The sequence below is a fragment of the Echinops telfairi genome, unplaced genomic scaffold (genome assembly GCF_000313985.2).
Source record: "Echinops telfairi isolate 266 unplaced genomic scaffold, ASM31398v2 ScPeMD7_7468;HRSCAF=8506_0, whole genome shotgun sequence".
Taxonomy (NCBI): domain Eukaryota; kingdom Metazoa; phylum Chordata; class Mammalia; order Afrosoricida; family Tenrecidae; genus Echinops; species Echinops telfairi.
In genome coordinates this window covers 24,741,081-24,750,336 of record NW_022111369.1, presented here as the reverse complement: position 1 = coordinate 24,750,336, position 9,256 = coordinate 24,741,081, and the positions used below count along the sequence as shown (strand labels likewise).

Genomic DNA, 9,256 nt, shown 5'->3' with positions numbered 1-9,256 from the left:
GTGTGTGTGTGTGTGTGCGCGCATGTATGTATACTAATCTATAATAGTGTGATTTTTAATAATGGTTAGGCTCAATAATCAGCTCCCAAATTTTCAGATAATTTCAAAATTGTATATTCCCAGCTGACTCGAGATTACATATCACTGGTTATCTACATATTTATAATAATATGGTAATTATTTCTTTCCTTTTTATTAGTATTAGAAAATGCACTATCCTACCAATGACCCGCAATGATATATAATAATTTGGATCATTTATAGCATTTTTCCCTCTCTGTGGTAGTTGGCATCCAATGTTTTTCAGAGCCTTGCTCCCTGGTATCCCGTCTTCCTGTCATGCTCTCCCTTCGTGAAGTGTAGTGATCTGTGTCACCAATGGGGCATCGAGAAATCGAATTATGGAACTTTCTAGGAGACATAGAAAACCTTTCCTGAGTGATTTTCACTGGGAAAACCTAGCTATCATGTTATGAATGCACTGAAGCAGGGACTTCCTATAGAGAAGTCCTTGCCGATAGGAGCTAAGCTTCTTTATCAATAAAAATGAATTTTTCATCCATATGAATAATCATGACCTCAAACAATCATAAATGAAAGCAAGATGTCATTAGAGAGAGAAAGGAACGGAAGACCAATGCGGATGTCGAAAGCAACTCTGAGGCTTGTTCTTGAATGTGGAATGGCTGAAGCCAATGGAAGAAACGATGAAGAGGAATCAATAACATTTTCAAAGGACAACTCAGGAAGACAAAGCATATTGTTCTTGTGGTTTCTGCCTCCAACTCATAGCGACCCTAGGTTCGGCTGAACAGAGCCGGTCCTGCACCGCCCTCGCAATCCCTGTCGCGTTTGCAGACATGGTTGCAGCCCCTCTGGAAATGCATGCTGTTGAGGGCGGTCCTTGCTTTTTTTGTCTCTCTACTTTCCCCACCCCAAGATCACTGTTTCTTGAAAGTGCAGAAGACTTGAAGCATTTGCTGATAAATATTAGGCAATGTATGAATTCCTTCATTATGAATTCCAACTCAATGTAAACAAAACAAACCAAAAATAGGTAACATGAGAAACAGAGAAATGACTGTTTGGAAATAACGAAAGTGGAGCTAGTGCAGGGGCACATTAGTTCTGTTGTACAGAGTCAGTGGGAGAGGCAGCACCGAACAAGGACAGTAGCATTACTAATCAATTTTAGAAGCAGATTTTCTTTTCCCAAATTGTTTGCACAGACTAGTCATTTAAATTCACTACAGAATAAAAGCCTGGTGCTTCACCTCCGTACATTACACCCATTGTAAACTCAAAGGATTTAAGTTCTACTCTGATATGGGTGGAGTGTCCATGAACTTTAGTTGACTTTATATCACCTGTTTTTTGTGGTTTTTTTTAGTGTTTTGAATAATAATAATTTATAATTTGTCTAAGGTTGATTCAAAATATGAAAAAGTGTGAATAAGTTGACTACATAAATGTCATTTGCTATAGTTAGTGTTTTTTTTTAATTGTTTATTTGGGGCTCATACAACTGTTATCAAAATCCATGCATACATCAATTGTGTAAAGCACTTTTGTACATTTGTTGCCCTCATCATTCTCAAAACATTTGCTCTCCACTTAAGCCCCTGGCAACCGGTCCTCTTTTTCTCCCCTTTCTCCCTGCTCCCACCTCCTTCATGAACACTTGATAATTTATAAATTATTATTTTGTCATATATTGCCCTGTCTGACATCTCCCTTCACCCACTTTTCTGTTGTCCGTCCCCCAGGGAGGAGGTCACACGTAGATCCTTGTAATCAGTGCCCTCTTTCCAACCCACTCTCCCTCTACCCTCCCAGTATCGCTACTCACACCACTGGTCATCTGCCCTGGATTCCCTGTGTTTCCAGGGAAACACTGGTTCCTATCTGTACCAGTGTACACCCTCTGGTCTAGCCAGACTTGCAAGGTAGAATTTGGATCATGATAGTGGGGGGTCAGAGGAAGGATTTAGGAACTAGAGGATAGTTGTATTTTTCATTGTTGCTACATCACACCCTGTCTGGCTCGTCTCCTCCCCAAGAACCCTCTGCAAGGGTATGTCCAGTGGCCTACTCATGGGCTTTGGGTCTCCCCTTCACACTCCCCCCATCATTCACTATGGTAAGATTTTTTTGTTCTGATGATGCCTGATACCTGATCCCTTCGGCACCTTGTGATCGCACAGGCTGGTGTGCTTCTTCCATGTGGGCTTTGATGCTTCTGAGCTAGATGGCTGCTTGTTTTCCTTCAAGCTTTTAAGACCCCAGAAGCTAGATCTTTTGATAGCCGGGCACCATCAGTTGTCTTCACATTTGCTTATGCACCTATTTGTCTTCAGCAATTATATCATGGAGGTGAGCACACAATGATCTGATTTCTTGTTCTTTGATGCCTGATAACTGATCCCTTTGGCAGCTCTTGATCACACAGGCTGGTGTGCTTCATCCATGTGGGCTTTGTTGCTTCTGAGCTAGGTGGCCGCTTGTTTATCTTCAAGCCTTTAAGACACCAGAAAATATATCTTTTGATAGCCTTAATGCATTATTCTGGTTGTGTTCAGTGTCTCCAAGCCTATGAACAATTAATGAGAGTGTTTATCAAGCTATATTTGAATGCATATCTCTCTTTTCACATTCCATCTATGTACCTCATGATATAATCCAGTACATTCCAAAATATATGTTATCTATCTATTCTGTTAATTACATGTATGTCCTGTGAAACTCTATTCTAAATGTTCTGTTCAGGATAGGTTCTGTAGAGAAATCCCATTTTTGTTCTTGAAAGGTATTATCACTCTTCCAAATAAGACCTGGGAGACCTGGCGCCTTAGTGAATATATTTTGGGTTGGGATCCACCAATTCAAAACCAGCCACTCCATGGGAGAAAGACTAGGCTTTCTACTCCCATAATGTTACAGCATCTGAAAGTCAGAGCAGTTTTACCTGGTTTTAGAGGGTCACTGAGTCAAAATTCACTCCATGGCAGTGGCTCCGGTTTGGCTCTTAGAGGGAAAGGCCTGGTAATCACCTGTTGTACAAATTTCAGCCAAGAGCATTGTTCTACTCTGTCATTTGAGCTTTCTATGATTTAAAAATATGAAGAAGAATACCTGGAATACCACCTAACGACAGCCATCTAAGGCTTTTGTTGTGAAACCACAGTTCCTTCGTTTCACACTTTCTGCATTGGTGAGCGAGCCACCGCACATTAATTCCCCCAAAAAGGTGCATTGGCGATGGTTCAGATTGCTTGATTGATACACAAAACCAGGCAGAGGTCTCTATCATAATCACTTCCCCATTTTTCTAGAGTAATTTCTTCATGACATTAGCATACATTGTTGCTGACAACTACTCTAATGTCAATCTTATTATATGTTCCTTATAGGTGAACTTGTTTCTTTCTCTTTTGAATAATTTGACTTCGTATTTATCATTAATGTCTGCTATTTTTCAATAATTTGTCTAGCTGTTATATTTTTTGACTTGTGCCTTGTATTGTATAATTGGAATTCCTATAATATGAAAACTAGTCAAGTCTGGGAAATCCTCTAGTATCATTTGGTAACCTTTCCCCATGTTCTTCTCTCTTCGTTTTACGCAGAATTTCTACTAGAAAACTGCTGTAGTTCCTAAAGTGGTCTCTGTCTCTTTGTTGTTTGGTTGAATTTCTGAGGTATTTTCTTATTTACATTATTTCCCCCACTTTTTATTAGGTTTTAAATATATTGTCAGTCGATTAAAAATCTTTTAGTCCTGGTTTAAATTTTTATTGTGTAGTACATCCTTTTGTTTCAGGAAATTACATTTTCTTAAATTTTCCTGACATGCTACTTTCATTGTTATTTGCCAGTTTTACATGTGTTCTGATTTCCAAAACATGTTTAATTTTTAGCTTTTTTGTTAAATTAACCCAAGGGTTGTATTTGAGTATCTTGTACCATCTATCATGCGCAGCCTAAAAAGTGTGATTAGCCCAAGAAGCCCAGAAAACACATACAATTTAGTACTCACCGGGCCCAAAGAGGAAAGTCCCTCATGCCTCAACACAAGGCCACCATGTGGAGCGTTGCTTGAAGGATCAAGCAACAAACTGGAACTGTCGGACCAACCATTATAGGCAGGTACTAAAAACCTATTTTTAATTTAATCGTTTCTAGTATATAAGTGAGCAAACCAATACTCATGGAAACTGCAGTCAAGAAGTCAAAGGACACATTACATTGGGCAAATCTGCTGCAAAAGGCTTCTTTAAAATAGTGTTACTTTGAGGACTAAGATATATGCCTGACCTAAAGCATAATCTTGCCAATTATCTCAAATCCATGTGTAAATTAGACTATGAATAAGAAAGACCAAAGAAGAATTTACATATTTAATTGTGGTGTTGGTGAAGAATATGAAAATACCATTGACTGCCAAAAGAACAAACAGATGCGTCTTTAGAAGTACAGCCAGAATGTTCCATAGAAATGATGAGTTTCCTACTACTTTGGATATGGTATCAGGAGAAAATAGTCCCTGTACCAGGACATCATGAATGGTGAAGAGTCCGTGAAAATGAGGAAGCCCTTCAATGAGGTGGATTGGTTCAGTGGCTGCAGTGATGTGCTCAAACATAGCACTAATTATGAGGATTGTGCTGGGGAAGGGCTGTGTTTTGTTCTGTTGTGTGTTGGGCAACAACACCTGACAATAGCTGTGTTAAGTGTGGGAAAGTGGAAGTTCATTTATAGATGCCTAAATGGGGCACAACTAGGAGGGATAGCAAGTCATGATAGCCTTTTACCAATGTGGTTACAAAAAAAATCTTATCACAAGAGACCATATAGGACATGCCCTAGAGGACTAGTTAGAGATGACAATTTTTGAGCGGCTGTGTGATTAAAAAGGAAGGCCCACATTATAAATATAGTAAAAGGTCAAGAAGCATGAGATAATTAATATAAAAGCATCAAACTGTATAAATCACCCTAAATTCAGAAGTTGGAAACATTTTTGTGTTTGGAGCAGGAATATTCCTAAAGAGAGTTTTCATAAGGATTTCTCTTGGGAGGAAATCTAATGGTAAATGCTTGGCAGCAGCATAAGAAACTACCATAAAAGGTCAACCATCTATGCATAGATTTTCAAGCACTACTCCAGGTTTTAGTCTTATTTCTCATGTGTTAACTCCGTCTGTGCCTGACTCTTCCAAGGCCCTTTGTCTCTCCTTGGGATTCTCTGCATAGAGTGTAGGTCGGTATGACTTATCTGTTAGCAATAATTTTAGTAGAGTCCCAGAAGAGAAAGTAGATATATAGTCTTTAAAAGCTCAACCAGAATTCAATAGCTTCTTTTTTGCCTAAAGAACTTAAAAAAAAAATTATATCATTTTATTGGGGGTTCGTACAGCTCTTATCACAATCACAATCCATACATCCACCCATTGTGCAAAGCATATTTGTACATTGGTTGCCATAATCATTTTCTTTTATTTTTTAAATTATTTTATTGGGGGCTTGTACAATTTTCATCACAATCCATACATACATCTATTGTGTCAAGCATATATGTACATTTGTTGCCCTCATCCTAAAGAACTTTATAATTTAGTATATTTAGAGGACAAGGAGAGCATTTGATAAATTAATAGCCTCATAATTTAATCTATAAAACTTGGCATTAATAATTGGGTCCAAATATTAGAGTAGATATCAATATTAATGTTTTAAAAAGCTCATTTTTAAGTTTACTTATTTTCAGAGTTGTTTTCACTTAAGCAATCACCATCTATAGTCCTTGATTCTTCTAGTAATGGTTTCTATATATATATATTTCCCCTTTGAATTTTATCTTAAAACTTGTAGTAAATGATGTAAAGTATGTTAGAGCAGTAGTAAAAACATGAAAACTACCATGTCTTATCCATAATCCTACACTGCTAGGGAAAAAAACAGGAAGTGTGTATATATATATATAGATATAGATGTAGATATAGATATAGATGATATATATAATATAAAATGTCAGTTTTCCAACCACTTCTCTGCCATTTTGTCCTATTTGTGGCTTATGTGTTGCTGTGATGCTGAAAACCATGCCACTGATAATGCCCGATATCAGCATGGCTACCCAAAGTGACAGGTTTCAGCAGAACTTCCAGACTAAGAACAGACCGGGAAGAAAGGATAGAGTGCCCACTTCTGTAGAATTAGCCGTTGAAGACCTGTGGAGAGCACTGAAACATGACTGATACTGAAACTATCGTGAACGGAAGCAGATGGGGGGAAAATCAAAATGAGAGGAGAAAGTTGTACAAATCAATGAAGAATTGGAACTTAGAATGTATAAAATATGAATCTAGGAAAATTAGACATTTTGAATCTGAAATCTAAAACCATATGGTTCATTGAGCCAGGAGTGAGAGATTCCCTAGGAATGGCATCACATTTACCATCAAAGAAAATTATAGGATCTTTCCTAGAGTACAATGGCATATCTGATAGGATTATATATATCCATATATTTGGAAGTCCAGTCGAGACAAGTATTATTCAAATGTATGCATCCACCACTGAAGCCTGTGATGTAGAAATTAAAGAATTTTATCAACATCTTCAATCTGAATTTGATCAAATATCCAATCACAAGGCATTGTTAATTCTTGGCTATTGGAATGAAAAATCGGGGAACACAAAGAAAAGAGAGAAAGGAACAGTAGTTAGAAAAACATGGTCTTAGTGATAGAAACAAAACCGATCGCATGACAGAATTTTTCAAGACAACTGACTTCTTCATTGCAAATACCCTTTTCAAACAACCCAAAAGGCAACTAGACGTGTAGACTTCTCCAGATGGAATAACAGAAATAAAATTGACTACACCTACAAGAAGTGACGATTAGCAGCTAAACAGAGGCCAGGGACTTACTGTGGAATAGATCATCAATTGCTTATATGTAAGTTCAGGCTGAAGCTGAAGAAAATTAAAACAACTCCACAAGAGCCCACATATGATCTTAAGTATGTCCAAGCTGAATTTCAAGAACAGATTTGACACATTGATCAATAAAGGCTGATGAGCTAATGAGCTATGGGGGGACATCAAGAGCTACATATATGAAGAAAGCAAAAGCTCATTTAAAAAGACAGGAAAGACAGAAAAGATTAAAATAGGATATCAGAAGAGACTCAAACTTGCTCTTAATCATAGAGCAATCTTAATCAGCTTGCTTTTAAGCATAACTAAGGCAAATTGAAGAAATGATGAAGTAAAAGAGCTGAACAGAAAATTCCAAATGGCAGCTCAAGAAGACAAAGTCAAATATTATCATGAAATGTGCATTCACCTAGAATCAGAAAACCAAAAAGTAGGAACACACTAAGCATATCTTAAACTGAAATAACTCAAGAAAAAATTCAAACCAGATTCCACGAGAAAAATATTGAATGATGCACAAAGCATCAAAAGAATATGGAAAGAACACAGAGTAACTGTACTCAAAAGACGAGTCAACAGTCACCCACTTTGGGCAGTTGTGCATTAGAAGGAATGAAGGGTACAGAAGGAAGAAGTGCAAGATGCACTGAAAACATTAGCTAAAAACAAGGCTGCAGGTATTGATGGAATACCAATTGAAATACTTCAACAAGCTGATGAAATACTAGAAGCACTCACTTGTGTATGCCAGGAAATTAGGAAGACAGCTGTTGGCCAACTGACTGGTTGAGATCCATTTTTGTACCCATTCCAAAGAAATGAGACCCAACGGAATGTTCAAATTGTAGAACAGACTCATTGATAGCACGTGCAAATGTTACTGAAGAGCATCCAACAACAGTTGCAGTGAGATGCAACTTACAGGGAGATGCCAAAGGTGCAAGCTGGATATTTGGAACAAGGGATGTCATTGTTGATGAAAGATGGTTCTTGGCTGAAAGCAGAAATACCAGAAAGAAGTTTATTTGTATTTTCTTGACAATGTCAAGACATACGAATATGTGGATCATGACAAACTATGAGTGTTTATAACCTTGAAAAGAATGGAAATTCCACTGTACTCATAAAGAGCCTTTACATGGATCAAGAGCCAGTTGTGTAAACAGAATAAGAAAATGCTTCATGGTTTAAAATTGGGAAAGATGTGTGTCAGGGTTCTATTATCTCACCAAACTTATTTAATCTGTATACTGAGCAAATAATCAGAGAAGCTGGATACATAAAGAAGAATGCAACATCAGGATTGGAGGAAGGCTTCTTAAGAACCTGAGATATGCAGATGACAAATTTGATTGTTGGCAGTATAAGAATGGAAGCACTTACTGATGTAAATCAAATATTTCAGCCCTCAGAATGGATTACCACTCAATGTAAAGGGGGGGAAAATCCTCACAATATGAACAATAGGCAACCTCATGATGAACAGAGAAAAGATTGATGATGTGAATAATTTTGTCTTACTTGGGTCCACATTCAATGCTCTTGGAAGCAACAGTGCATTGCATTGGATAAATCTGCTGCTAAGACCTCTTTCAAGTGTTGAAATATAAGAATGCTACTTTGAGGACTGAGGTGTACCTGACCCAAGCTACGGTATTTTGAATCACCTCCTATATATGTGAAAGCTGGATATTGAATAAGAAAGACCAACAAGGACTCTCGATGTATTTGAATTATGGTGTTGGTGAAGAATATTGAAAATACCATGAGTTGCCAATAGAACAAACAAATTTGTTTTGGAAGAAGTACAACCAGAATTCTCCTAAGAAACAAGTATGGCAAAACTCGTGTACTTTGGACATGTTGTCAGGAGAGAGCAGTCGCTGGAGAAGGACATCATGTTTGATAAAGTGCAGGGACAGCAAAAACAACAACAACAACCTTCGACAACATGGCTGCAACCATAAGCTGAAACATAAGAACAATTGTGAGGGTGGTGCAGGACCCAGCAATGTCTCCGTCTGGTGCTTACAGGTTCACGGGGTAACAGACCAACCTGATGGTACCTCACAGCTATTTGTCAGTTTTCAGTAAAGTCCTTTCATCAGGAAGTGAGCACTTAGACTGAGTGAAATCTATGTTCTCTTCAGGGTCTGTGTTTCTGAGGTTTCAGTAGAAATATTTTATTTTTCTCAATATTTTTCTGCATAATTTTTCAATGTGATTATTCCTTTCCAAGAATACAATAAATTATTTCATCTAAGGGTATGCCCTTCTAACTTTTTTTTTCTTGGCTAAAACCACTTTATTCTT

The 9,256-nt window shown here is 37.6% G+C and overlaps 1 protein-coding gene across 3 annotated transcripts in view; it reads left to right on the top strand.

Moving 5' to 3' along the window:
• The window catches only part of GRID2 (glutamate ionotropic receptor delta type subunit 2), a 1,637,701-nt gene that overhangs the window by 1,059,398 nt on the left and 569,047 nt on the right, over positions 1–9,256 (top strand). The gene's annotated exons all lie outside the window — the stretch shown is intronic.